At 44.9% G+C, this 27,522-nt stretch overlaps 1 long non-coding RNA gene across 1 annotated transcript in view; it reads right to left on the bottom strand.

Annotated features, from left to right (window-relative positions):
• The window catches only part of LOC113629091 (uncharacterized), a 29,066-nt gene extending 3,392 nt beyond the window's left edge, over positions 1 to 25,674 (bottom strand). The window contains exons 1-5 of the long non-coding RNA XR_003436383.1: positions 25,531 to 25,674; positions 12,718 to 12,810; positions 9,911 to 9,987; positions 9,259 to 9,340; positions 110 to 221 (exon numbers count right to left, since the gene is read on the bottom strand). This is a non-coding gene — a long non-coding RNA (uncharacterized LOC113629091). The remainder of the gene's footprint in view (positions 1 to 109; positions 222 to 9,258; positions 9,341 to 9,910; positions 9,988 to 12,717; positions 12,811 to 25,530) is intronic.
• Between the last annotated feature and the right edge of the window lie 1,848 nt (positions 25,675 to 27,522).

Below are 27,522 nucleotides of genomic sequence, written 5' to 3'. Positions count from 1 at the left end.
ACTTTATTTCCAAATAAGGTAACATTCTGAGGTTCACGGTGGACATGAGTTTTGGGAGGACACCATTTAACCCACTATAGTTGTATCATAGGTTCTCAACAGTTCTTACCAGTTTTGGCCCTTTGGAAGTTGGTAGGTATGTAGGATTCCCTAGTCAGGCACCTCTCCTTTGCTGGGACTCTTTTGAAAAAGACTGGGTGAGGCAGGATGTCCTCTGAGTTCTGTGGAGGAGAATCAAGAATTATTGGGGGGGTGCGCGTAATTACCACCAGCAGCACTACTGCTATTCAACACCATATCACGTCCCCCTTCTTCCCTCCCCCACTGTCACTACTTGTCACTACTACCCACTCCTCCTCTCCCTCTCCTTCCCCAGCTCTTACTACTGGCCTCTACGGAAGCCCGTCTCTGTGCAAGGCACTGGGCTGGGCACATCCATCATTTCTCGTCCTCCCAGTGGTGCGATGAAATTAGTAGCACTACCATCCCCACTCAAAGTTATAAAACTGAGCCTTCGTACAGCTAGGAAGTGGCAGAACCAGGATCTGCCCACAGGTCTGGCTGATCTGAAGCTCATGCTCTTGCCACACAACAGGATATTTTATTTTTAAAATTTATTTATTAAAAAATTTTTTATTGGAGTATAGTTGATTTACAATGTTGTATCACCTGGATATTTCAGCACCAGGGAAACATGACTCAGTTCTGCCTTTACTTGGGTGATAACTTGTTTTCAAGGTGGACGATGCTTGTTTTCAAGGTGACGTTGTGAAACTGGCAAATGAGTGTACAAAATTTCCCTCTGAGTTGCCTGTTCTCATCTTTTCCTTCCTCCCCATACCCTCAACCCCCATGGTGGAGTCTAGGACCCTAAGGTCTCTTCCGGTCCCTTCAGTTTCTTAGATCCCTCCCTCCCGCTCAGGTAACAGTGTCTGATAACAGCATAAAATGCTGCCCTCACCTTACCCCCAACCCTCCAAGGGTCTCTGAATTTTCATTAGCATGTGGTCCTGTGTGTGTGGAAAGCCATTTTCTTCGCTCATTTTTCCTGCCCTTGTCCCTAATTCCTTCTAAGGGCATGGCTGGGCTCCGCCTATTTGACCAGGATGGACATTGCTGCTGCACTTTCACAGCTTTTATCATAAGAGTGTGTGGTCTGCACTTTTATTACATAGTAGTTCTTCTTTTTACAAAACTGAAATACATACTTTAGCCAAGTCCTAAACAATAATACTTATGGAAACAGGGATTTTGTATATTTCATAGTTTTTCTAATACTTTAAGAACTTTGTTTCTTTGAACCCTAACGTCATCTCCGGTACTCAGTGGTGTTGGAAACACCTTTTGATGACTGATGAACTTAGTGGTGGAACTATGTCCTGCTGCCTGAATGAGGCATCCTCCAAGGATGCCGGGGTTTTTCTTGGGGGATCATATCAGTGACGATCAAGAGCAAAAGTTTGGGGGTTTATACACTGATGTGACTCTTTTGGAAATCAGTTGGTGATATGTATTAAGAGCCATATAACCTTTAACCTTATATTTCTAGAAAATAATTCCTGAGATAATAACTCCCAAAGCAGAAGAAAACTTGATTTCATAATTCCATTTATAATAGCAAACATTTGGACAGCAATCTAAGGTTCCAATGACTGGGACAAATAAATCGTGGTGTGTCCTTCTTTACAGAATATTATGCAACTATTAAAATGATGCTTACTCTATAAAATTAAGTGAAAGAAGCAGTGCATACACACAGATATTAAATACATAGGATAATCATTACGATGTAAAATAAAATATGCATAAAGACTTGCAAGAGATATTGCTAGGTGTTAGCAAAGGTCTGTGGAGAGTGGGACTATAGATATTTCCCCTCTATTTTCTACCTTTTTATTATTTCCAAGTTTTAAAAAGTAAGCTTAAGGATGGGGGATTAAACCACTGATAAGATTATTATCTTATCTTTTATCTTTTATGTATCTTTTATGTCCATGCTCTCAACAGGGGTACTGCCATTGCAGTGATGGCACAAGACATTCAGTTCAAACCAAAGTCTCCAAAAAGAAGATGAGGCATAACGCTGTGTATGAGTGTATGTCTGTGTGTGTGTGTGTGTGTGTGTGTGTGCGTGTGAATGTACATCTGTGTACGTGTGTACAAGTGCGTGTATGAGTGTGTGCATGTAGGGGCATGTTACGTGAGTGCCTCCCAAGGAACACTACAGATCAACAGGGAGTCCCCAGGGAAGGGAGACCCAAACCCAGTCCCTGAGCGGATGGTCCCATCCCAGCCTGCACACCATGGCCCTAGCAGTGCTTGTAAACACATTGTCCTCTAAGAGCAATGCCCAGCCGGACATCTCAAATTACTTCCCAGGGCCAGGGGAGAGAGTGGAGAGATTCCCAGATGTGGGGTGCATCTTTCTGGGTGTCTTCAGGACAGTCCTCTTGGCCATCAAGGTTCTGAATGGCCCTGGTCAACAAGTACCATGGGAGCCCTGAGGTAGGCACTGGGCTAGAAAATAGGCATTGAGATGACATGAACTAATGAGAACAGAATAACCGTAACAACCAAGTAGCTGCTCTTTAGTGAGTGCCTACAGTGCATGTGCAGAAAGTAAATGTGATATAAGTTTTATCCCTTTTAATCTTCATAACCACCCTAAGAGAGAGGGTTATAGCCACTATTGTGTGGATGAGAAGACAGATTCAGAGAGGTTAAGTAATCTCCGCAGGGTCACACAGCTAGGACTCACATTCAGGTCTGGCTGACTCCAACACTCCAACTTTTTCAATGCTGCTGCCCTGACTCCATGGAAGGGATCTAATGCTATTCGCCACCCCCCTCACCGCTTGCTTTGCAGGTCTGTTGAAGCGTTGGGTAATTGTAGGTGTGCTAATAAATCAGGCAGTGGCCTCTGGGGGATACACACCACAAGCGCTGCTCCCACTTGCTCAAGTCAAGTTCACTTTAGCCTCCTCTGGGCTGCCACAGTGCTCAGACGTGGAGAATGCCAGGATCCATGGGAGGTGCTGAGATGCTGATGTGTACACACGTGATCTATTGTGGCCTCATAGGCCAGCTTACACGTACTCTATTAAACAATCATGTTTATTACCTTCATATTAATAAGAAGTATGGTTAGGAGCCCCCCTTTCTCCCTGGCTCCCCCTCACTCATCAGGTTTCAGCCTGCAGCACATACTTGTGGTTAAATATTTAACCCCTAAAGCAGAATAGAAATGATGATGACAGCTGTAATCCCAAACACAGACACACACACACACACACACACACACTCCTTCATGCCATAACAATTTGCTGAAAATGCTGACTTAACCATATTAACTTAATGGCTAGGTTGAAATAATGATAATGATAGTAATAATAACAGAATTGTTTTCAAATTGCTCTGAGCAATGTTGCAACATCAGCTGCCATACTCATTCCCCAAGAAAGAATTTGCATTTTAGGATTCAGTTCACATCAGGCAAATGGCTCCCCAGGAAGGTAAATGCAGTCTTTATTGAGGTTTTTCCTTGCCTAGAGTGAAATCTTACTTCTTTCTGTAAAAGCAGGTAAATGTCAATTTCTAGCCAGGGTTTGGGCCCAAAGTCCAAATTTGCAGACTTCTGGGGGCAGATTGTGAAATGAAATCTGCTAAAAATACTGGGCTCTGACTTAAAGCGTCCTCCTTCAGGGTGGCATTGCATTTTAACTGTGGTTTCAGTGGGGGCCATGACCTGGTAGGAATGTGGCTCTCTGGCTCTTCCCGACACAGAAATGGTGGGCGCTTCTGTGGTACAGCTCTGGAAACCAGAGTGGAGGGCTTCCCTCCAGCCACGGTAGGCAGACCACAGTCTGAAATGCTCCAGGTAATTAAAGACATAGGGTGGAGATGAAAATCCCAATGGTCTTTCAACAAAAACTTACCGAGTGCCTACTGTGTGTGGCTCTAGGCAGGTGAAGAAGACTAGGATGTAGCCCCTACTCTTTAGAGTTTATAGCTATTGAAAAGAAGAAACATGTACACCGTACAGCACTTGTGATCAAAAAGTGCTCCTGAAAAGAGATGCTGTGGGAGCCAAGCGTTAGCTGAGTCAATGACGATTGAACTGGTTCTTAACGTACGAAAAGAAGTTCACCAGATGAGGGTCAGGGTGCATAGGCAGTTGGAGGGTATGCAGGGGCGGATGGCGTTCCAGACAGAGGCAACAGTGTAAGAGAAAGCAGGGAGGAATAAAAGGTATGTGAGAGTAACATGTACACACTATTAGATAGAAATAGATAACCAACAAGATCTACTATATAGCACAGGGGACTCTACTCGATATTTTGTAATAACCTATAAGGGAAAAGAATCTTAAAAAGGATAGAGATATATATGTACGTATAACTAAATCACTGTGCTATACACCTGAAACTAACACAATATTGTAAATCAACTATACTTCAATTTTAAAAAAAAAGGTATTTGAGAAATAGTCTTCTCTAGCACTACTGTAACTCCACCTGCTCTAGTTTTCAAGGCTTCCGTCTGCTGTCTGAGCCCCAAGATCTTGGCATATCGCTGTGCTATGGAGATGCCCGTGGGGTGGTAATGGAATTTATGTTGCTCTTTGCTATGTAATACTTTGCTGTTATTCAGTTATAAAATATTTTAAAATTTCCATGATCATTCTTCCTTTGACCCATTAATTATTTAGAAATCTACTTAGGAATTTTCTTAACACGTGGGTTCTGTGTGGAAAGGTGTTGGTTACTGACTTATAATTTTATTGTACTGCGCAGAGAATTAATTGTATATTATCAATTCTTTAGTGCCTTTGTGGCATATGGTACTGATTAATTCCTATAAGTTTTACTTGAAAAGCTATTTATTCTTTATTTATGAGATGCAAGGGTCATAAATTTAACCTGTAGTTCAAATCTTCTATATCCTTCCTAATTTTTGTTTGTTGGAACACTTTCTGAGAGAAGTGATTAAAGTCTACTACTGTGATGTGGATTGTCAGTATTTCCTTATAATGTTGTCAGTTTTTGCTTTATGTATTTTGAGGCTATGTTATGAGTATAGGTTCAAGATAGTTATATTTTTTGGGTGAACTGTTCCCTTTATCAAGACCTTCTTTATTGCCAAGTTTCTGTCTTAAGGTCTATTTTGTTTTGAATTAATATTGCTAAATCAACTTTCTTTTAGTTAATACTTACCTGGTGTATTTTTTGCTAATCTTTTGCTTTCAACTGTCTTCTTTCTTTGTCTTTACATGTATATTTTGTGAATAGCTTTTAGCTAGATTCCAGTGCTTTGACCACTGCCTAGAACATAGTAGATAATTATTGCTTGAATGAGTGAATGGAAAAAAAAGTAAATCCAATCTGAAAATTTGTTCTTTAGCAGATGAGTTTAATCTGTTTATATTTGTTTTGTTTACTGATATATTTTAACTAACTTCTACCACTTTTTGTTTTCTAGTTACTTGTGTCTTTCCTTCTCTCTCTCTCTCTCTTTTTTGCTTTATTGTCTTCCACTGGATGGGTTAAATATGCTTTATTTCATTCCCTTTCTTCTAGCTTCAGAATGATTCCTTTTCTCTTTAGTTGAACAATGGCACAATCACAATCACTGTTACCAAGAAGAAAATAGGGAACAAAAGAATAACAACTATATATTGGCTGTCCTGTGATGGGCATCATGCTAGACATTCACTGTGTCCTTTGATCAGCACAAAAGCCCTATAAGTTCAATATAAGTATCCACATTTTACAGACAGGAAAATGGAGACTCAGAATTAAGTAACCCGTCCAAGGCCCCACAGCCAGAGACCAGCAGATCTGGGACTGGAACCCATTCTGGGTGATCCTGAAGGTTATGCACTTGCCCCTGCGGGCCACACTGCTGAGAAAGGCCAACCTCAGATTGCTGCAGGACAGTTATTATGGTCTTTCTTAGTCCTCACAGCTGTATTCTGATCAGCAGACCTTGTTATCTCTGTGTCCCAGTGATAACTCAGAAATGGAAATAAATGAACACAGGCCCGGGTACAAGTTCTGAGCAAGAGAAAGTCAAAGGCTGAGAAGAAACAGCTCTTAAAACCCTCCAAAATGAAATCTTCCATAAGCTAGATGACTCCTGTCAACGTTTTTAAAAATATCTCAGAATTGACCACTTAGTTTGGGAATGCTTTCTCTTTTCCTAGTGGATGGTTGTCCACAGCCAGAGTCCCTTAATAAGCAGATATAAAGTACTGTCCTTCTTGCCACTATCTCAAAACACTGCTCTTTGAGTATCTGTTCTTTCTTTGAGTATTTGATTTCCTCCCTCTGGTAAGAAGGGCCACACAGTCAGTGTTGTAAGGAAAGTTAGGACGGAAGCTTCTGAGGCAGTATTGCATGCAGTGAGCCTTTGATGAGGTCACCCATGGAGGAGGGAGGTGCCATGAATCAGATTACCCACAAGCCCCCTAGCTCCCAGCGTCCGATTACAGTAAACAATGCTCAGTGGAATGATAATCTTGGTGTTGAATGCCCCACTGATTTTGCAGGGGTACAGGTGCATCTTTGTCTGAAGGACTGGCAGTTCCTTTTCAGGATGAGAGCGTGAAAGAATGTGACCAAATTCCTGAAATACCTCTGAGGGATCACAGGCATGCCTAGTAACTGCACTGGTGCAGCCTGGGGCTGGCCAGAGGGCCTTACTGGGCCCTGCTTGGGATTTCATCTCCAGTGGCAGCACGTGAGGGAGACTGGCTTTTGAGAGGCATTTTTCAAAGTGCAGACCAGCTGAATCAGAATTGCCTGGTTGGGGGAAGGGAAGAAGGTGTGCTTTTTAAAATGCTAATCTGGGGCCCCATCCTAGACTTACTGGATCAGAATTCAATAGGGGACCACAGGAATGTGCATTTTCAAAAAGTGGCCCAGGTGATTGTGGCACTAAGTCTAAATTGTTCTTCAAGGGCTCTCTGCAGTGCCCGAAGCTTCCTGTGGGGTCACCGGGCTGGTGCAAGCAGGCTCGTGGGAAGTGGCCATGAGTCTGAAGCACCAGCTTTCCCTTTGGCTTTCTGTGTGACCCTGAGCAAGTCGCTTCATCACCCTGGGCTTCATTTCTTTGCCTGTTATATAAGAGCCTCTAGAGCTTTTTAACGGAGGGACCAGGCCAGAACTAAGAACTCAGGTCTCCATTTTGACATATGAGTTTGAAGTGAGAGCAGGACTTCTGAAAGGAGATAATACTTACAGCTAATTTTTATTGTGTGCTTACCGTGTGCCAGGCACTGTTGGAGAAATTTATGTGTATGAGCTCGTTTTCTTTTCCCCACAGCCCAAGGAGGTAGGTACTTTCCTATTCCCATTTTACAGATAGAAGAATTGAGGCAAAGAAAAGTTAAGGTGACATAGGAGGTGGAACTGGTTCCAAACTCAGACGGACTCTGGAGTCCTTGTCCTTAACAACAAGGATACACTGCTCTCAGCCATAAATGTCCTGCTGGCCATCGAAAACACCAGGCACAGCTAATAGGCCTGCTCATCAGACAAATGTGGCAGTTGTCTAAACAGAGGTGACAGGTGCAAAGATAGAGAAGTGTGGAAGGAGCACCAATAAACACCTGTGACTTACCAACCCAAGGTGACACAGCCTTACCCACTTCTACAGGATTGTAATTGTGACTCAGATGGTAAGAATTTATAGCATCATGACAGGTGGGAGGGGCATCTGGGCAGGAACAAGGGCCCATCCTAAAGCCCGCCCCTCCCACCCCCCACCACCTCCTGCCCAGCACACTCCGGGGATAACGGCTCTAACTATACCCTCTCCTTCATTGAGATCTGAGGGCACAGATAGGTCCTGGCTTGTTCCAAAGCTTCAAAGACGCATTCGGGAAGTTACAAAATGACCACGAAGCCACACCCCCTTCACAAGAGGAGACTTGGCTAGCACATAACACCAGGGCCTAATTTGGCCTCAGGCAGAGACTGGGCCAGGATTTGATTGTGGGTAAAGCAAGTCCCGGAAGAAGGTTCAGTTACAGTGAGTGCTGCTTCCTGTTCCTCGATGAGTGAGGGGCTGGATTTTCCGTGGAAGTGAAGAACATTGCTGGGGATGGACATCATCCTGGGGCTTTCTCATCCCTGCTGCTCTCCCCATGGGGAGGGAGGGATGCCTTGCATGGAACCCAGGGATCTCAGGGAGCCAGACCAACCTACTTTCCCACCCCCTTCCTCAGCCTTTGCATTCCAGCCACATCTGTGCCCTTTTACACCTTGCTGTCTTTCCTCTAATTTAAAAAAAAATTAGAATACCTCTTCTGGGACTTCCCTGGTGGCGCAGTGGTTAAGAATCTGCCTGCCAGTACAGGGGACACAGGTTCGTGCCCTGGTCCGGGAAGATCCCACATGTCGCGGAGCAACTAAGCCCATGCGCCACAACTACTGAGCCTGTGCTCTAGAGCCCGCGAGCCACAACTACAGAGCCCGCGTGCCACAGCTACTGAAGCCTGCGTGCCTGGAGCCCGTGCTCCACCACAAGACAAGCCACTGCAATGAGAAGCCCGTGCACAGCAACGAAGAGTAGCCCCTGCTCGCTGCAACTAGAGAAAGCCGGCATGCAGCAAGGAAGACCCAACACAGCCAAAAACAGATGGATAAATAAATTTATAAAAAAAAGAATACCTCTTCTTACTCTGGCAGTCTGACTGCACTTTCTCATCCTTCAAGAACTGGCTCAACTCCTCTGAGGAGTCTTCCAAGACTGCAACACTCACCTCCCCAGAAGAGTTTGCCTCTCCTCAGAGCTCCCATGGCAGCGGTGGTGGACCACTAGCACACACTTGTCACTTGGCATTGCTAATCGCTTCTCACATGTCCTTCCCACGGGACACCAAGCTTCCGAGCTTCTCCATGGAGAGCGGTCTGAATCACACTCCGAGAGAAGCTCTTGGTCTAGACTCACACAATTTTGTGTTCCCAATGCCTGGTGAATGCTTAGGAGATGTGGTTCAATCAATGAACACCTGATTCAAGAACAGGGTCTGAATTTCTGGGAAAATGGGCCTGTAGTTTACAGGGACCTCAGGATTTTATCCTGGGTGTAGGGAAGAACAGATGCCTAGAGAGACTGACCAGATGCCGTGAAGCTCAGGACTCTAAACACGTGTATTTCTCAAAGAAGTGCCAAACTCGGGTGCCTCTAGGCACCCCTGGCCCACCCTGCCATGGCCACATCTTCTCCTGCGTCCCCAGTCTTACAATAACTCACCGTCTTCTTGCCTGTGAGTCAAGGTCTCTCCCTTTGTTCCAGTCCTGGAAATCCCTCCACCTCTTCTAGGAAGCCTCTCTTGCTGAAATGGGATGGGGGAGACAATGTGAGCTTTCCCAAAGCTCCAAAGTGAAAGAGCCTTCCCCTCCCTGGCGTTTCAGATTAACTGGCAGAGGGAGTACAGGGAAGCCCAGAAGAGGCCAGGTTTTGCCTCTTAGCCCCATTGTAGCAGCTGAGTCCCTAAACTCTTCATTAGGATCACCTGGGCCATTTGTTAAATATACTGCTTCTCGGATCCCTTCCGGACCTGCTGCATCAGAATCTTCAGGGCAGTGGCCTGGAACCTCTATTTTTCACAAGTACCTTGGGTATTTTTGTTTTTTAAACACCAGACAAGTTAGAAAAACACTGTGTTAGAGTTTAGGTGCCAAACATAAATAAGCTTCTGTGAACTCATTATGTGAAAGTGCTATGTATTAATCATCTTCGTAGTGAAAATTTGTTGAGCACTTATCATGTGCTTGGCACGATTTTAAGCCATTTATATATATTAACACATTTATTCTCTATAACAACCCTGTGAGGTAAGTACTATTATTATCTTCACTTAACAGATGAGGAAATTGAAGCACAGAGAAGTGAAGTAACTTACCCAGGGTCACCCAGCTGGGAAGTAGAGAGCCGGGATTAAAATCTAAGCAGACTGGATCCCGAGTTTATGCTCTTAACCTATGACACACAGAAGATTAGCATTACTAGAGCAGGGGCATGCTGCTACATGCTGTAGACGATGAGCAAACATTCACTGAAAGGAGAAATTGGAAACAGACATAATGGAATGTTTGATTTATTACCCTTTCCACTCAGAGACGGCCAGTTCCCTGCCATCAATAACTTGTTCACTTTTACAACATCCTAGGGGAGCAGCCCTGGAGTCAGCAGTGCTCTTTTGATTCTGCAGTCGAAGAAATCAGGCCAAGGAGGACCAATAGGCAGACTTCTGCGGGGACACCCACCTCCATCCAGCTGATGGCTGGGGAGTCTACCATCTAACGCTCTGCATCCACAGGCAGGGTTTCATCTGTGGGTCCTTTTTCCCATTACATCATTGACTTAAGGCCAGAGGGATCTAGTGCAATAAATACTTATGGAAATATGTAAATCAGATAACAGTAGTGATAACCAACCAATAGGATGACAGTCCTAAAGCTGGCTTCTGTCACCATAACATCTCACTCTCTGGCATCAGGTAAGCTGGACTGTATCGCTTTGGGACCTTTGGTCAGTGTCCCTGTCCACCTCCTCTCATGGCCCCTGGCAATCCAGATGAATTCCAGAACATGTTCCAGTTGCTGCAGGCTGGGGGAATCACCCCCGCCCTAGGAAAGCATCAGGGTCTTGGGGCAGGGCAGGTTCAGCTGCACAAAGGCGCATAATACCACGTGTCTGCGCAGAGACTGCAGGACTTCTTTTCCTTCTCTGGGTCACTGAGAAAATGCCCGAGGGGAGGTGAGAGGTGGGTGGGGCGGGGGGGAATGAGCTCCCCAGCTGGGCTGGCACCTGCTCTGCTCCAGGCCCCGGCCTCTGTTGGGCTGTGTACCTGGAGCCATTCTGGCCACGGGCAAGCAGCAGGATATGAGTCTCTTCTTACTCCCCTGAGATATCCGAGGCAGGGGTGGGGAGAGAGAAGGTAGTCTCACCAGTGAGAGCTGACCTACCTTTGTACACCAGGCCCAGCCCTAACCCAGCAGATGGCTGCCTCTGTGGTGTGACTGAACAGAAACCCGAAGGCCCACTGCACCTTGGCTCTCTCTGTGCCTTATTTGTCACCGTTATGACCATTAAGTCCTCCCTGAGAAGGCCCCTTTTAAATGCATCCTTAGGATCCGAGAGTGAAGCTTTTCGTGGTGATGAACCCAGGAGCACATCTCAGCCCCCATGTTAGGTAGCTGGGATGGAGCAGATGTGGGTGCTTAGAATGGGACCAGCAGAAAGGAGCTGCAGGGATGCAGGAGGAAGGCAGGGGAAAGAGAAGTAAAGGAGCAGAATTAGAACTTCACAACTGGGTCCCTATACTGCCCCAACCTTTCTATCAGAACACTGGTTTATAACTCTGGTTGCACATTACAATCAAGTGGGACACTTAAACGTACCCATGACTACCCCCTCCCACCAAAACCCAGCTTCTGACTTCAGCGGTCCAGGGCACACCTGGCACCAGTATTCTTTATGGCTCCCCAGGAGGTTCAGATGTAAGCCAGGGGTGCCCCCCGCCCCCTGCCTACCCCCATCTTGAGGGTGTCTGCCGGCCTCACACTCTGGCTGCTGCACCATTTACTCCTAGGCTAAAGGTGGGCCCAGCTTCAGTCTGTGGAAAAAAGCAATTTCTTCAGCTCTCTCTCTAATTGCTGAGCTAAAGACCTCCACATGGGACTTCCCTGGTGGCGCAGTGGTTGAGAGTCCTCCTGCCGATGCACGGGACACGGGTTCGTGCCCCGGTCCGGGAAGATCCCACATGCCGCGGAGCGGCTGGACCCGGGAGCCGTGGCCGCTGAGCCGGCGCGTCTGGAGCCTGTGCTCCACAACGGGAGACGCCACAACAGTGAGAGGCCCGCGTACCGCAAAAAGAAAAAAACAAAACAAAAAAACCCCTCCACATGGAGAGAATTTGCAGCCCTGAAGTTCTGTGAATCTAGCCTATGAGCTCCATGACGACAGGGACCACACCTGCCTTGTTTTCCTGGGACCTCAACACCTCTTAAGAATGGCTGTTTCTTATCAGAGTGCTAGGACAGCTACTCATGTATTCCTGAAATCTTTTGATTTGGGAAAGCTCATTGCTGCAAGTGATCCTTAACCTCCTCAATAGAAAAATGGGTTTAGCAACAATGAAGTTTACCTCACAGTGTCGTGACGATCAAGTGGGGTTGGTATGTGAAAGAGTTTTGGAAAGTCTGATTCAGCTGCAAAGTGTTTCATTGCCTCCTTGCTCTACCACATGAGCTCCTATTCATCCTTTTAAACCCTTTTCAAATGTCACTGCTCTGTGAATTCTTCAGAAGATTAACCACACACCATACACATAACTCTATAAGGCACTTATCACTTTCTATTCAGTGTGATGTTAGTCAATGGCTACTGAGCTCTTCTTATGCCAGGCACTGGGCAAAAGGTTCGCTGCAATGATTTGATACTTGTTCATCCCCAGCACAAGAATCAGAGCTGCCGAAGGGCAGAGGCCATACAGTAAATCTATCTATCCCCCGCAACGTCTAGAAGGGTTTTGCTTCTGGGAACTTTTTAGCAACTAAGATTATGTGTTTCTCAGTCTTGAGTATCTCTTGGGTATTTATAGAAAAAGTGGGATTTTGGAGTTGGGAGGAGAAGAGAGAGCAAAGGGGATGGTGAGTGGAAATAGACGGTTTCAGGATGCAGGACAAGGGATGGAGGAAAAGTTACCTAGGCCACATAAGGTCACTTGAGTTGAAGAGTCAGGCTGCTTTGGAGTGAAGACATCACTGGCGGAGGGCCCAGACCATGTAGTCCCGTGAACTGAGGAGAAGATCAAGGAAGAACCAGTCAAGCTTGGAGGGAAGGTTAAATAAAGACAACCCCGAACTGGATCCTTCTGAAGGTTGAGTTTTTCTGCATCCTTGAGATCCCAAAGGGACCCAGTGGAGTGAGACAATGTCTCAGAATCATGAAACTGAAAGGCATCAACTTTAATTGGAAGAAACAATAAGTATCTTATTGTGTAGGGTAGCAGCAACAGAGTTTAATTGATTATAAGCCTTTGATTAGAACTTCTGATGGAAGAGGTTTCCAGCGAAACCAGTGTCAACACTGACAAAGACAGTTTCCAAAGTGCATGCCTCAGACATGAGCTCTGCAAGATGTTAATAGGAATTATGTCAGATAGGGATTCGTATGGTCAATCAGTTTGGGAAATGCTGGGTTATGCGAATTTAAACCCAAGTTTCTCTCTTTTTTCTCCTTTTAACCCCAGCTTGTCTCAGAATCTTAAAATGGGAATATACCTTGTGAATCTCCAAGAGGGATATGTAGTATTTTCTAAATTAGTTTTAACACAGGACTTCCCTTCTCTTCCTTTTTCTGTAGCACAATTCATAGCAATAGTGTTCCATAGAACAGACTTTGGGACACGCTGCTGTAAACTAATCTCACTTGTTCATATGGCAGCTGTACAAATCCTAAATAGAACATCAATGAATCAAATTCAAGAGTACATTAAAAAATTTCTCCAGGAAGGGCTTCCCTGGTGGCACAGTGGTTGAGAGTCTGCCTGCCGATGCAGGGGACATGGGTTCGTGCCCTGGTCTGGGAAGATCCCAACGGGAGAGGCCACAACAGTGAGAGGCCCACATAACCGCAAAAAAAAAAAAAAAAAAAAAAAAAAATTCTCCAGGATAAAGTAGGTGTGATCCTAGAAATATAAAGATTACTTTAGTGCTAGGAAATTATAACGGTAATTTCTAATATTAACAAGTAAAGTAAGAAAAATATGATAATCTCAACATATTATGAAAATATATCTGAGAAGTTTCAATATCCAATCTCGATTTAAAAGACTAAAAACTGGGCTTCCCTGGTGGCGCAGTGGTTGAAAGTCCGCCTGCAGATGCAGGAGACATGGGGTCGTGCCCCGGTCCGGGAAGATCCCACATGCCGCGGAGCGGCTGGGCCCGTGAGCCATGGCCGCTGAGCCTGCACGCTGGAGCCTGTGCTCTGCAACGGAAGAGGCCACAACAGTGAGAGGCCCGCGTACCGCAAAAAAAAAAAAAAAAAAAAAAAAGACTAAAAACTAAGATTAGAAAAATAGTTCCTTAATCGATTGAAATAATCCATAGTAAATTAAGAAAAATCACTGATTTTACTGATATTATTTAACATGGTTCTTAAAGTTGTACAGTGACTCACAAAATTATACATATGAAGGAGAAGATAAAATTATTATTTGCAGATGGTATAATTATCTTCCTGGGAAAAGGAGGGAGTCAATTGATAAAGTATTAGAATTATTTAAAGAGTAAGGGTTAGATGCAGGATAAGTTTTCCAAGTCAATAATTCAAATCAGAAGCATGTAAAGAAGAAAGATCCCAATTTCCAACAAAAAATTAAAAATATTAAGAAACCTCAAAAAGAACATGTAGGACCCATCTGAAGGAAATCTTTTCACTTTACTGTAACATATTAAAGAAGATCTAGGTCTGACATACAATATTTCTGGACGGAAAATTCGAATGTTGTAAAAATGCCAATTTTACCCAATTAATTTATAAGTGCAATAAACTTGCAACCCAACAAGCAATGGCTTATTTATCACAATGAATCTAAAATTCACCAGGGGACTTCCCTGGTGGTACTGTGGTTAAGAATCCACCTGTCAATGCAGGGGACATGGGTTCGAGCCCTGGTCCGGGAAGATCCCACATGCCGCCGAACAACTAGGTCCGTGCATCACAACTACTGAGCCTGCGCTCTAGAGCCCACGAGTCACAACAACCAAGCTTCTGTGCCACAACTACTGAAGCACGCGTGCTTAGAGCATGTGCTCCGCAACAAGAGAAGCCCCCCAATGAGAAGGCCGCGCACCGCAACGAAGAGGAGCCCCCGCTCGCCGCAACTAGAGAAAAGCCCGTGTGCAGCAACAAAGAGTAGAAGCCTGCGTGCAGCAACAAAGACCTAATGCAGCCAAAAATAAATAAATAAATTAAAAATTCACCAGGAAGAAGAAAGAGTTAAGAGTGATTTTTAAAATGTTTTAAAAAAGTGATGATGGAGAATTCGAGCCATCAGGGATTAAAGTTGATTATAAAACAATAATAATGTCAGCACTGTGGTACTGAGGGAGAACTGGCAGTCACAGCAATGCAACAAGATAGCGTTGAAACAGGCCCTAGAATGTATATATGTATGATATATCCATGCATGCATATACGCATATACATTAAGACAAAGAACTGGAAGGAAATAAAGAGTTAATGGAGGTTTGTCTGGGTGGTTGGATTACAGGTTTTGACTTTCTTCTTTATATTTTTTGTACTTTTCACATTTTCTGTGATGTACATGTGTCAATTATCTAATCATAAAACAATAAACCTTGTGTGTGTGTGTGTGTGTGTGTGTGTGTGTATGCGCGCATGTGCGCACAGGTGGACAGGTGCATGCTTAAAGAATGCACTCTCTTCAATATGGAAATCCCCTGGGACAGAGTCCCCTTTTTGCTGCCATGCCCAAATCTCTGTCTTTCTGGTGTGAGCAGCTTTGAGTGAGGAGGAGGTGCGACTGAGGAGCAGGGGTGAGGGTGACAGGGCCTCTGAAGGGAGGAAAGGGTGCAGAGCAGAGCCAGCAGGGGTGGTGGGGATGAAAGCTGCCAGCTTCGCAGTTTTGCCCGAAGCCAAGAATTATGAAGTCAAGAAAACAACAGAAAGTAGAGACCTATTTGTCTTGGCAGAGGAGCTTTGCTCTGAGGTTGTAACAGTGCCCTGAGAGTTAAGTGATGGCGAGTGGAGAAAGAGATCTTGACTTGATCTGCAAAAACTGTGCCCCGGGATTTCAATAAAGGCCCCAATTGAAAAGATTTGGTGGGATATTTGTAGAAAAGTTGGCCCTAAACCTGGGTGGGTGCTAGAGTTGCTGGTAAGTACCCGTGGTCACCTGCAGCTTTCTGACTGAGGAATTGCTCTGAGAGCCATCAATGGGGATGGAGAGATACTATAGAGACCCTTGTTACTATGGCAGCTGCTCAGAGGACCACCCTTCATCTGCCCAGGAATGGCACGCTATGCTGAGGCAGGACAGCTATGGAAGCAGATGGACCTGCCTTCAAAAGTCCTGCCTTATCCACTTGCTGGGTGACCTCGTGCAAGTTCCTGAAACTTTGCTGGCTGCAACGTCTCCCTCTGTGGAATAGAGACAGTCACCCCTATTCCCCTTTACCTCCCAACTGGGACTTTCTGTAACGTTAGTTAGGAATTCAAATTTGGGTCAGAGGGAAAGGAAGAAGAAAAATGAAAAGCCTAAGTAGCATTTGAGCAAAATTTCTCTCTGTGACCCCAAACAGACTTTGTTAAGTGCTGTAATTTCTGGAATGGCAGCCCTGGAGGTGGTGGCCAGGCAGTCATTTGAGGGTGGGAGTAGGTAAGAAGGGAACACTTGGGACACTGCTTCTGGATCACAGGACACTGGGCTATGCTGCCCTTTGGTTAGAGAACCACAGGCTTTCAGAATCGGTGGGGGAGGTCTCAGTCTAACAGCGAGAGAGGAGGAGCTCAATAACTGGCAGCCAAGATCATGCACTGAGTTAACGTAGATGCTTAGATGAGGCCCCAGCATCGGGCTCTTTCCTTGTCCACCCCGTGTGCCTTTGGTCTGGGAAAAATCACATAAAGATGCTGTCATCACAGTGTGGCTTCCTGTTCCTTTCTCTTGGTTGCCTGGGACTATTATTTTAAGTGCCAAAGGAAACATTCATGAGAACTTTGAATCTTCCTTGATTTTAATTTTCTTTTGAAACACAATTTCAGGGAAATACCTAAGTCAAGACGGCTTTGTAGGACGATCCTTTCAGGATCTTCTGTTCTCAAATGCTGAGTAAAGACAGACTAGAAATAAGAGAAAACCAAAAAAGGCACGGGAACACGTGGATGTAAAACATCCCAGTGTTCAATGAACAGCACAGGACACATGTATACACACTACTATATATAAAATAGGTAACCCACAGGGACCTACTGTTAAAGCACAGGGAACTACATTCAGTATCTTGTAATAACCTATAATGGAAAAGCATCTGAAAAGGAATCTATCTATCTATCTATCTGAATCAATTTGCCGTACACTTGAAAGTACACCACAACATTGTAAATCAACTATACTTCAATAAGGAAAAAAAAAAACAGCACAGGACACAAACCTGTGAGTGGGGGTAGGTGAGGCTGGGGCATGGGGCTCTGGGCCTGAGAGCAGAAGACGAAAACTGGCCATTTTGGCTCCTTTTGACATAATGGGGAGTAAAAGCACCCCAAGTCAGGTAGGGACAAAGCCAGGCCCCCTATGTGGGACCAGAGAGCACCCCCCTACCTGTGAAATGAGACTGAAGGGAAGCAATGGCCATGGCCTGGGCGGCCACCGGCCACAAGCTGCCGTCCAAGGGAGGGAGAAGGAAGCAGACCTGGCCAGGTGGGCAGGTCAAGGGCAATGCCAGCACCTTGCCAGAGTCTCTGCCCCCGAGAGAAGCCAGAACCATCAGTAGTAGACTTGGTCGTTAACTGGGGCCACTGGGTCAGAAAGGAGGCAACACCACGGCGACAGAGAGGGGGGAACAGAGAGGGAGGAAGAACGCACAGTGAAACACAGCAAGCTCCAACTCCAGAGCCACCTGCAAACCTCAATTCCAAACCAGGAGGCAAGGGGATGCCAGGAAAGACGGTCACCAAAATCAGCAAACAAGTGTTTCAAAGGGATATAAGGAGAAAGAAAGTTGAAAACCCAAGACATTTGTAAAACAAAAAGCAGGCAGACAGGAGGCAAGACCAGCTGGGTATGAAGAAAAACCAGCTACAAATTCTGCTAATGAAAATGTAGTTACTGATAAACTCAATAACTACTGTCAGGTTTAGTTGGGTACAGTTGAAGAAAGACTAAGACAGAAGAGAGCACCGAGGACCTCTCCCAGAGTGTCACGAAATATAGTTTTTTATTAAGATTTTATTTTTTAAATAAATTTGTATATTCTATTTATTTATTTTTGGCTGCATTGGGTCTTTGTTGCTCTGTGTGGGCTTTCTCTAGTTGTGGCGAGCAGGGGCTACTCTTTGTTGCGGTGCCCAGGCTTCTCATTGCGGTGGCTTCTCTTGTTGCGGAGCACGGGCTCTAGGTGTGCGGGCTCCAGTAGTTGTGGCACATGGGCTCAGTAGTTGTGGCACGCAGGCTTCAGTAGTTGTGGCTCGTGGGCTCTAGAGCACAGGCTCAGTAGTTGTGGTGCACAGACTTAGTCGCTCTGTGGCAGGAAGGATCTTCCCGGGCCAGGGATTGTACCCGTGTCCCCTGCATTGGAAGGTGGATTCTTAACCACTGTGCCACCAGGGAAGTCCCCACAAAACATTCTTAAAATGGGAAAGAGAATGTCTGAGATGTGTAGGCTTAACTGAGAGACGCTAATATATATACAACTGGATAGGAGTTTCAGAAGATGAGAACGGAGGAAATGGAGAAGAATTATTTGAGGAGATCATGGCTGAGAGTTTTCCAGATTTCAAATAAACACATACTGAGCAACACAACGCAGGGCTCCACCAGGTGGGCCTGCGGGGAAGCTCACCTCTTCCTTCAGTGGATGTTGTTACAGGCACTATCTCATCTAATGCTCACAGCCACCTTCTGGGACAGATGTGACAGTTCCTGTTTTCAGACGAGGAACCTGGGAGACCCAAGGGTGGGCAGGCTTGCCTGATGTAATTTGGTCACAAGTGGTGGAGCTGATCTCAGGCAGAAATCTCCAAGTTGAGACAGGGTGACCGGCTTGTCTTGGTGTGGCCAGGACCGTCCTGGTTTTAGCACAGAAGGTGCCATGTGTAATGGAGCCCTTCAGTCCCAGGCAAACTGGGATAGTTGCTCACCCTAGGTTAAGTGCATGGACTTTGGAATTTGATAGACCTCAGGATGAGTTCCATTTCTTCACTTCCTGACTGTGTGTCCCTGCGCAAATTATTTAACCACTCTAAACCTCAGAGTATTATCTGTAAAATGGTAATAATAGAGCCAACGTGCAGATTCAATGGTGATTCACTTACAGCTCTTAGTCCTATACCTGGCACCTGGCAGGCACCCAATGAATGGTAGCTGTTGTTATTTATATCATTATGTGGACAAAAACGTTGCCTGCCATTCCGGTAAACAAGGAAAGTGTCCCGCCACCTGCCACTGCAACCAGCCCTGATGGTGCACCCTGAGGGGAATTCAGGATGGAGAAAAACAGGATACTGGCCCTAGATAGTTAGGATGCTTATCAAAGGAATAATTTCAGTGAGCCCAGACTCTTGTATCTTCCCACACATAGAAAAGCATTAAAATCATTAACTTGAGATATTTGTTTTTGTCATTAGAAGTAAACTTTGGCTCTTCAACTACATCAAAAACTCCTACGTATCCTGGTTCCTCCCTTACCTCTTTGGAACAGTTTCTCAGAGCTATCTGAGAGGCTGATTCCCAGGCTATAGTCCTCGGTAAGGTCTCCAAATAAAACAGAACTCTCAGCTTTTTGTGTGTGTGTGTGTTTTTTCAGTTGACAATTACTACACAATTTGTATGTTTCCCACTATGATGCTCCACCTGTATAGAGCAGGGCCAGCTCCCAGAGGCCTTGGATGCCAGGATTAAGGGTATGGATGTCATCTTTTAGGCCAGCAGTCCTAAAATCTAACTGTACATCAGAATCAGTTGGGAGCTTTGTTTAAGACCTAGATACCTAGGACACATCGTCAAAAATTCTGATTCAGCATGTCTGGAGGAGGGCCTGCTGGTTCACAGTAAGAAGTCTCTGAAAATTGTTTATATACCACTGAAACTTTAGAAAACATTATAATCAGTGTGTTGGCCAGTTTTGCTGTCTATGAATGCTTTGAGTTGTGGCAGGCCTTAGCTGCGGTCAGATCGGCAAAGTTAACTCAAGGTTAAGCCCTCTCTTAGCCAAGACAGGAGAAAAGGCCATTGTTTTGTTTTGTTTTGTTTTTGTCTTTGTTTTGTTTTGTTTCTTGAGGCTTGAGCTTGCAGGAGGGTGAAACTATGAAGCAGCTTGTTGAGGCCCCCAAAGATTTCTAATGAGCAGGGCAAATGCATGATTCTTGTTCCTCTGTCCCAGGGCTGTGCTTCCCAGACCACACTCCTGGCAGCTGTCCCAGGCTCCCACCTCTGCAGAGGAAGGCATTCCCTCCCCATGACCTCATCAGAATGCATCCCCGCCTCAGGCCTCCTCACCACCAATTCTTCATCAACACAGGCCCCTCCTGCAAACAGAGTGGGCACGGTACAGTCTGTGTTCTTTAACCCTGAATCTTCAAGATGGGGACCTGCTCTGGGGCGTGAATCATCCTCAGAAACAGTCTGGCTTACAGCAGGTTACTTAAGTGTTTGGAGATTGCAAAACAGCAAACAATATACTTTTATGCAGAATATCTGTGAACATTTTCTTAAAGCAAATTAGCAGACCAAAAAAGCAAAATAATTCCTATTTCCACCCTTTGCCCTTCAAACTGACATAAACAAAAAGGAAATCATTAAATCAGACCTCACGGCAATGAAGAGATAGTGCCTTATCTTGTTTTACCAAGAGGACTTACATAACTTTGAATAACTTCTTCTCTCATGGCACACTGGGCATTATTCAGGGAATGAACATCCTGCTAAATGATAGTTTAGAAATGCTGTATAAGTGAGAAAACTCCAAACTGGGAGGTAGAGAGAGGTGGGTTTGTCACCAATGGGTCCAATGACCTTTGGCAAAGGCCATCTCTCTCTGGGTAGAGGTTCCTCCTCCATGAGAGGGGGTGGGGTGGAGTGGGAGGTGACTAAGGTAGGTGTTGGTGGGATTAGTTTAGAGTTGTGTGGTCCAGTGCAGTGGCCACTAGTCACAGGTGGTATTTAAATGTAAATTAACTAAAATTAAATAGAACTAAAAATTTAAATTTTCAGTTGCACCAGCCACATTTCAAGTGTTCAAAAGTCATATGAGGCTAGTGGCCACCATATTGGACAGTGCAGATAAAATATTTCCATCGTTGCACAAAGTTGTATTTGCAGCACTGGCCTAGATTGGAAAGTATGCAATTCCATTCTACCACTTTCTTCATATTGTGCCCCTGACAGACACTGCTAATCGATCACAGTATTCTTTCCCTCTGCATCCTGATGTGTCTTCATTATCTTTCTCAGAGATCCTGGAATATGGTGTGAGACAAATTTTGTGCTTCCAGGGACTAGATCTGAGTTCTTAACCTTTTCTGTCCTGTGGCCCCTTTGGCAGTCAAATGAAATCTATGGATTCCCCTCTCAGTAGAATGTTGTTAAATGCATGAGACAAAATACCAAGGATTACAGAAGAAACCAATTATGTTGATATAACTTTCAATATAATCGAAATAAAGAATAAATACTTGACATAATAATAGATATGCTTCTTTACTAATGCATCAAATGAGATCTGGTGGCAAGTAATTTTTTACTTATAATGTTATCATTTTGCTGTAATTTTGAAGTAATGTCGAAAATAAAAGATTATTTTGAGATTTTTGCAATATCTATAATGAGATATAAAAAATAAGTACGACTTCTTTGGTGAAAAAGTCACAGATAGTGCCAACACTATTGTGGGGTGTTACCTTTATTTGTAATTCAAGAAAATGCTAAATTTCAGTTAGTAATGAAAATAAAGATTTAAACCTTCTTCATCCAAATGTGTGCACTCATTGAATTCTATCCACAGATCCCTTAGAATTCCATGGACCCTGCTGAGGAGTCCCTGAACTAGGTGATCTGTGATGTCCCTTCCAGATTTGCCATTTTGTGGCCACACAAAATAAATTTCTCCAATTTGTTCATGCATGCATGGAGGGTCAATGTGCCAAGACTGCAGTCCTTAATCATGATCCCCCTTCTTCGAGAACATTCCATGTAGTTGGGAAGATATGGTGTGGGGTGATGGGGAGGTCTGTTAGGAATGGGGAGGAGAGGGGAGCAGGGAATGAAGAAGGGGATCGGGGGAATAATGGAGAAATCTCTGTCACCTCTGTCACCTCCCGTGGTGAAGATAGGAGGACAGGGGTTAATTGTCACTGCTGACTGCAGCTGACCACAAAGTCATTCCCTCCACGAAGAACGCAAAATTAATACCATGAACTCAACATGTGAAGCTAGAAAACCAAATGGTTAGCATCTGGAGATGACAACCCCTCTTCCTAGTGTCCTCCTCCCCAAAGGCCTTTTATGTCATGACCTTCAAGACTTTTTGGACCATTTGATATCTTTTTCAAAACAAATGGAATGACCATTAGTGAAAAAGGAGTTTCTACAAACACCAGTGACAGTGAGGGGATAACTATTTATAGCTTGGGCTCTAAAACCAACATATTCTCATTTCTTACGGTACCTGGAGCCAGATCTATGCCAGTGAAAATTAATTTACACAAGAATTTCTTTTCAGTTTATAAGAAACACGTGCCTGCTACTTTCTTCTGGGAATTCTGACAGATCACAAATTCAGTCAAACTTACAAAAATTAGCTGGCTGCAGCAGAAATACCCAAATCAAACCTGATTTCCCATTAATCAACATTTCATGATCTTGGAGCCGAGGAGGAAATCTATCTACAGTCTCTCCTCTGGCAGAATACGCTCCCATACCAGCCAAGGAAAGTCCGTCTCTTTCTCTGACAGGGAATGCATTATTTCATTCCTTCAGCCTTTTGTCATTCATTTACCGATTCATTCATTCATTCATTTTGCACGTAAGTACTTTTAGTTACTGTGTTTTCAGCCCAGGATTAGACATTACAGGGATGAGAACTAACATTTATTGGGCACCTTCTGTGTGCCAGGCACAATAGGATATTTTTTCTCATCTGTTGCCATCTTTAATTCTCACAACCACCCTAAATTGTTGGAATTATTATCTAGTACTAGATATGAAGACCTCGAGGCTCAGAGAAGTAAAATAATTAACTAGTTAATTAATCAGCTACTAATAAGGAATTTCCTACTTAAGTAATTCCCTAGAAAGGAAAAAAAAGTATGATTCTGATTCTCCAGGGGTCTAAATCCAGATGGGGAGACAGTACTGATACAGCTACAGTTAGAACTATTGATATGAGAAATAATAAAATAGCAATGCAAGATACCTTGATTACGTTTTGAAATGAGAGAAGAGATAAGAAAGGTATAGGGATCACTGTGGTCTGGGATGGTCAGTGAAGGTAGGCTTACATCAAAGGATGGGAAAGACGAGGCTATTGGGAAGGGGATGAAAGAGGACATTCCACGGAGCGGGGTGGTGGTGAGCAAAGGTCCAGAATCAGAAAACAAATGTAGTTTGGAGGTGGGGTGGAGCATGCCATGAGGATACGGACCTGTTACAGTGAGGATATTTCTTAGCACAGTGCCTTATGTGTACTAGATAAATACTTGATGAAGGAACAACCAGATGCATAAGGGAATGGAAGAGTGTGTGGCTGGGAACGGGGCTGGCTAGATGCGGCCAGCCTGGGTTACAGAGGGCTTTGTCAGGCTGAGGAATAGTGTGTCCACTCCTGGGAACATAGTGAAATCCATTCCCCTGGAATCGAGACCACACAGGACTTTGGAGAGAGGTTTGGTCTGGAGAGAAGGGGATCAGATGTTTATTCCTGATTCTTTATTTGTAAGGCATACCTTAGAGGCAAATATATTAACATCATGAAATCAAAACCCAATCTAACAAAGAGCTCAGGTAACCAAAAAAAAATTTTCTTAAGTATAATCATGTACAAGAAACCTAAACATCCCATGATAGAAGAGTGGTTAAGTAAATGATGAGGCAAGACTGGAGATAGGATGACCAGTTAAGAGCTGCTGAGAGCTGACAGTAAGGGATGGAGAAAAGTGAACGGATTTTAGAGATATATTGGAGGTAGAATCCCTAGGACATGGTGACTGATGAATGTGAGAGATGGAGAGAGTGGTGTCAGGGATAATTAATGCCTGTGTTTCTGGCTTGGGCAACTGAGTGGATAAAGGTGCTATTTACTGAGATGGGAGGACACTGGCAGAGCCGGTGGAAATGATGAATTCAGTTTTCAACACATTGAGCTTGAGACGTGACCAAAGATACTCATCACACAGTTGGTTATATAGGTCTGTAGCTCAGGAGAGACGTCTGAGCTAGAGATGTAGATTTAAAAAGCACTGGCTTATAGCTGGTAAATGAAGGTGCGGAGATGGACGGGGTTGCCCTGGCAACACGTGTAGAGTGAGAAGTGGTCTAGGACAGAGGCTTGAGGAACCCCAACATTTACGGGGTGGATAGAAGTAATGAACCCCAACATTTAAGGGGTGGATAGAAGAATGCCCAGAGTGGAGACGGATAAGGAGCAGTCAGGGAAGTAAGAGAAAAACCAGGGAAGGGAGATTTGTGGTCAACAGCATCAGATGGCGCTAAGAGGTCAGAAAAGAAAGGGACTTAGTGTCCACTGGATTTGGCAATGAGAAGGTCATGGGTGACTGTGGTAGGGACAACTCCCATGGAATAGTGGGGACTGAAGCCAGTTTAAGTGGTGTGAGGAGCGATCGGGAGGTGAGAAGTTTAGCCAAGCTGTTTAAGAAGCTAGACTGTGGAGGTGATAAGAGATATAAGGTAACAGCTGAAGGGAAACAGAGGATAAGGAAAGGTGGTGTTAGGATGGGACAGACATAAACACCTTTAAATGCTGTTAGGAGAAGAACCACTGGAAAGGACATGGAAAAGACCTGGAAGGACATATGCTGAAATGTTAATAGTGATTATCTGTAGATTCTGGAATCAAGAGACCTCTGAATGTCCGAAAACAGTCCAAATAGTATTCTCTGCTGTTTTGGTATTATCTATTTTATTATTACAGAATGCTCTGAAATGCATCAATTTACACATAGCTTCACTCAAATATGCAGAGATTTGATGGATGGGAATATCCTGCTGCCTGACTACGCTGGAGAGCAGAGGAAGCATTTGCAATGATCAGCACTGGTGGTAGCCAGCATCCAACATGGCCCCCGAGGATCTACATCTCCTGGTATTCAAGCCTTTGTATGAGCCCTTCCCACACAGAGTCGGCGCTGCCTGTGTGACTAATATATATCGTACAAATGACAATTAGGACCAAGGATAGGCACTACCACTTCAGCCCTGGTCTCTTATATTGCTCGCTCTGGATGAAGCTAGCTGCTTTATCTTTTTTTTTTGCGGTACGCGGGCCTCTCACTGTTGTGGCCTCTCCCATTGCGGAGCAACAGGCTCCGGACGCGCAGGCTCAGCGGCCATGGCTCACGGGCCCAGCCGCTCCGCGGCATGTGGGATCTTCCCGGACCGGGGCACGAACCCGTGTCCCCTGCATCGGCAGGCAGACTCTCAACCACTGCGCCAACAGGGAAGTCCCAGCTGCTATATCTTAAAGACACTCAGGATGCCCCACAGAGAGGCCCACATGGAGGGAAAAGGCCCTTGGCCAAGAGCTAGCATCAACTCACCATCATAAGAGTGAGCCACTTTGGATGAGGATCCTCCAGTCCCAGTCAAGCCTTCAGGTACAGCTCCAGCTGACACTTGGACGGCAACTTCAGGAGAGACCCTGAGCCGGAGCCTCCAGCTGAGCTGTTCCCAAATTCCTGACGCACAGAAACTGTGAGAAATGTGAAATGATTATTGCTGTTTCAAGCTGTTACATTTTGGGGTGATTTGTCATGCAACAGTAAACGACTAATGCAGGCACCTTGCACACTTTATGGGGCCCATAGGAGACTTTATCCACTAGACAACAGTCTGGATGCAACGGCATTTCAAAACAGATGTACTGATGTGTGTTAGGTGTGAATAATGGGCCACATGCTCAGACATCCTTCTGTGTGTGGAGCACCAACTCTCCTACCCCATCGCACATAAATGGACAATACTGGTTGTTTTGCAAATAATATTTAATACTTAAGTGTTGTACATGACTCAAATATGAGTCAAGAGTGTGTGAAGGCTTTGTGATGCTGTAGTTTCAGGATGTAATTTTGGTGCAAGTGGACTTGAACAGTTTCAAATTGTATAATTAATGATATTCCATTTCCATGACAACTACTAATTAATCCTGCCTGTTAGTGTGAACTTTTAGCCTGTGCGAGTTTAAGTCCTCCTAGCTGACATGGGAGAGCAAATTACCTCAGGCTTTCATTTTTTAATAAAATGACTGGCAGTGGAAGGAAGGAAGGGGTCGGGTAGGCGGTGGGGTGCTACTCCCTGGGAACCAGTGGACCACGAATTCAGCATCTGAGCTTATCAAATCCCCTGAGGTCAGGGGATAGCCCTTTTCCACCTGTTTTCTCATTGCTGGCACACTACCTGGCACATAATACTGGCTCATTAAATATTTGTTGAACAAATAGCAGTTGAATAAATCATAGTTCCATTCATCCTCCCCTCTCCCTCTCTGTACTCTTAGAATTTAACAGAAACTCTTTAGAAGGTTTCAACCTGTTCCACCTCTGCAGAAGCTCACTGAGGGAAAGCGTTTCACATGGGAGTGGAAGCATTTTTCCGGGGCCAAAGACAGTAGCAATCTCCCTTCCCCCTCCCACCTCCTCATGACCCGGGAAGTGAAACTGGAGGGTGTGGAACTGGAATCCTTCCACAGACCCCTCTCCTCTCTGTCAGCACAGTGCCTGGCACACAATGGGCCAGGCACACATCACTGACTGATTGAATAAGTGAAGCACCAGTGGGGAAGTCAGTCACCGATAGCCATGGTGGCAGTGTATCCAAGCAGGACCCTATGGAACCTTCCCAGAGCAGCCTTCCTCACCCATGTCCTCTGCCTGCCTCAAAAACTGTAGCCTCCTACGCTTCCCTGAGTTCCAAAGCGTACATTTAATCAGAGAAGTTGAGAAAATAAAGAAAGAAAGGAGAACAAGCAAGGAAGGCAAAAATAAAAATAGTTTAGCCATTAAACAAAGTCAAGGACCTTTAGTTCCTCCTCAAGGGCTAGAGATAATATCCTGAGCCACGTCCTTTGAGCTGTTTTGCAGAGACTGAAACCCTCACCAGGTGGAAGAAGTTAACTGTAAGCTGACCACAAGCAGGGAGACCCCAGATGGGTTGGAACCAGAAAGTTGATGATGCTGACCCCTGATTACCTCACCATCAACCAATCAGAAGACTGTTCATGAACTGATCACGTACCCCCCAAACCCCTCCCTCACCCTGTCTTTAAAAACCCTTCCCTGAAAGTCTTTGGGGAGTTGGGGTCTTTTAAGCATTAGCCGCCCTGAACTCCTTGCTTGGTGCCTGCAATAAACACTGCACCGTCCTTCGCCACAACCCGGTCAGGAGATTGGCTTTACTGCATAGGCAAGTGGACCCAAGTTTGGTTTGGTAACAGCAGAGGCTTGGGGGGGTGTCTGAAAATCTAGTGAAGAGTCTCATTCTCATCCAGATAGGTCCCCCTGGTTTCATTTTGTGGCCCGGGGGTAGAATGTGGC

Source organism: Aethalodelphis obliquidens, unplaced genomic scaffold (assembly GCF_003676395.1).
Source record: "Aethalodelphis obliquidens isolate GAN/ISIS:26980383/991018 unplaced genomic scaffold, ASM367639v1 scaffold26, whole genome shotgun sequence".
Taxonomy (NCBI): Eukaryota; Metazoa; Chordata; class Mammalia; order Artiodactyla; family Delphinidae; genus Aethalodelphis; species Aethalodelphis obliquidens.
Note: the sequence above shows the minus strand (reverse complement) of the source record. Positions and strands in the feature narration are given on the sequence as shown.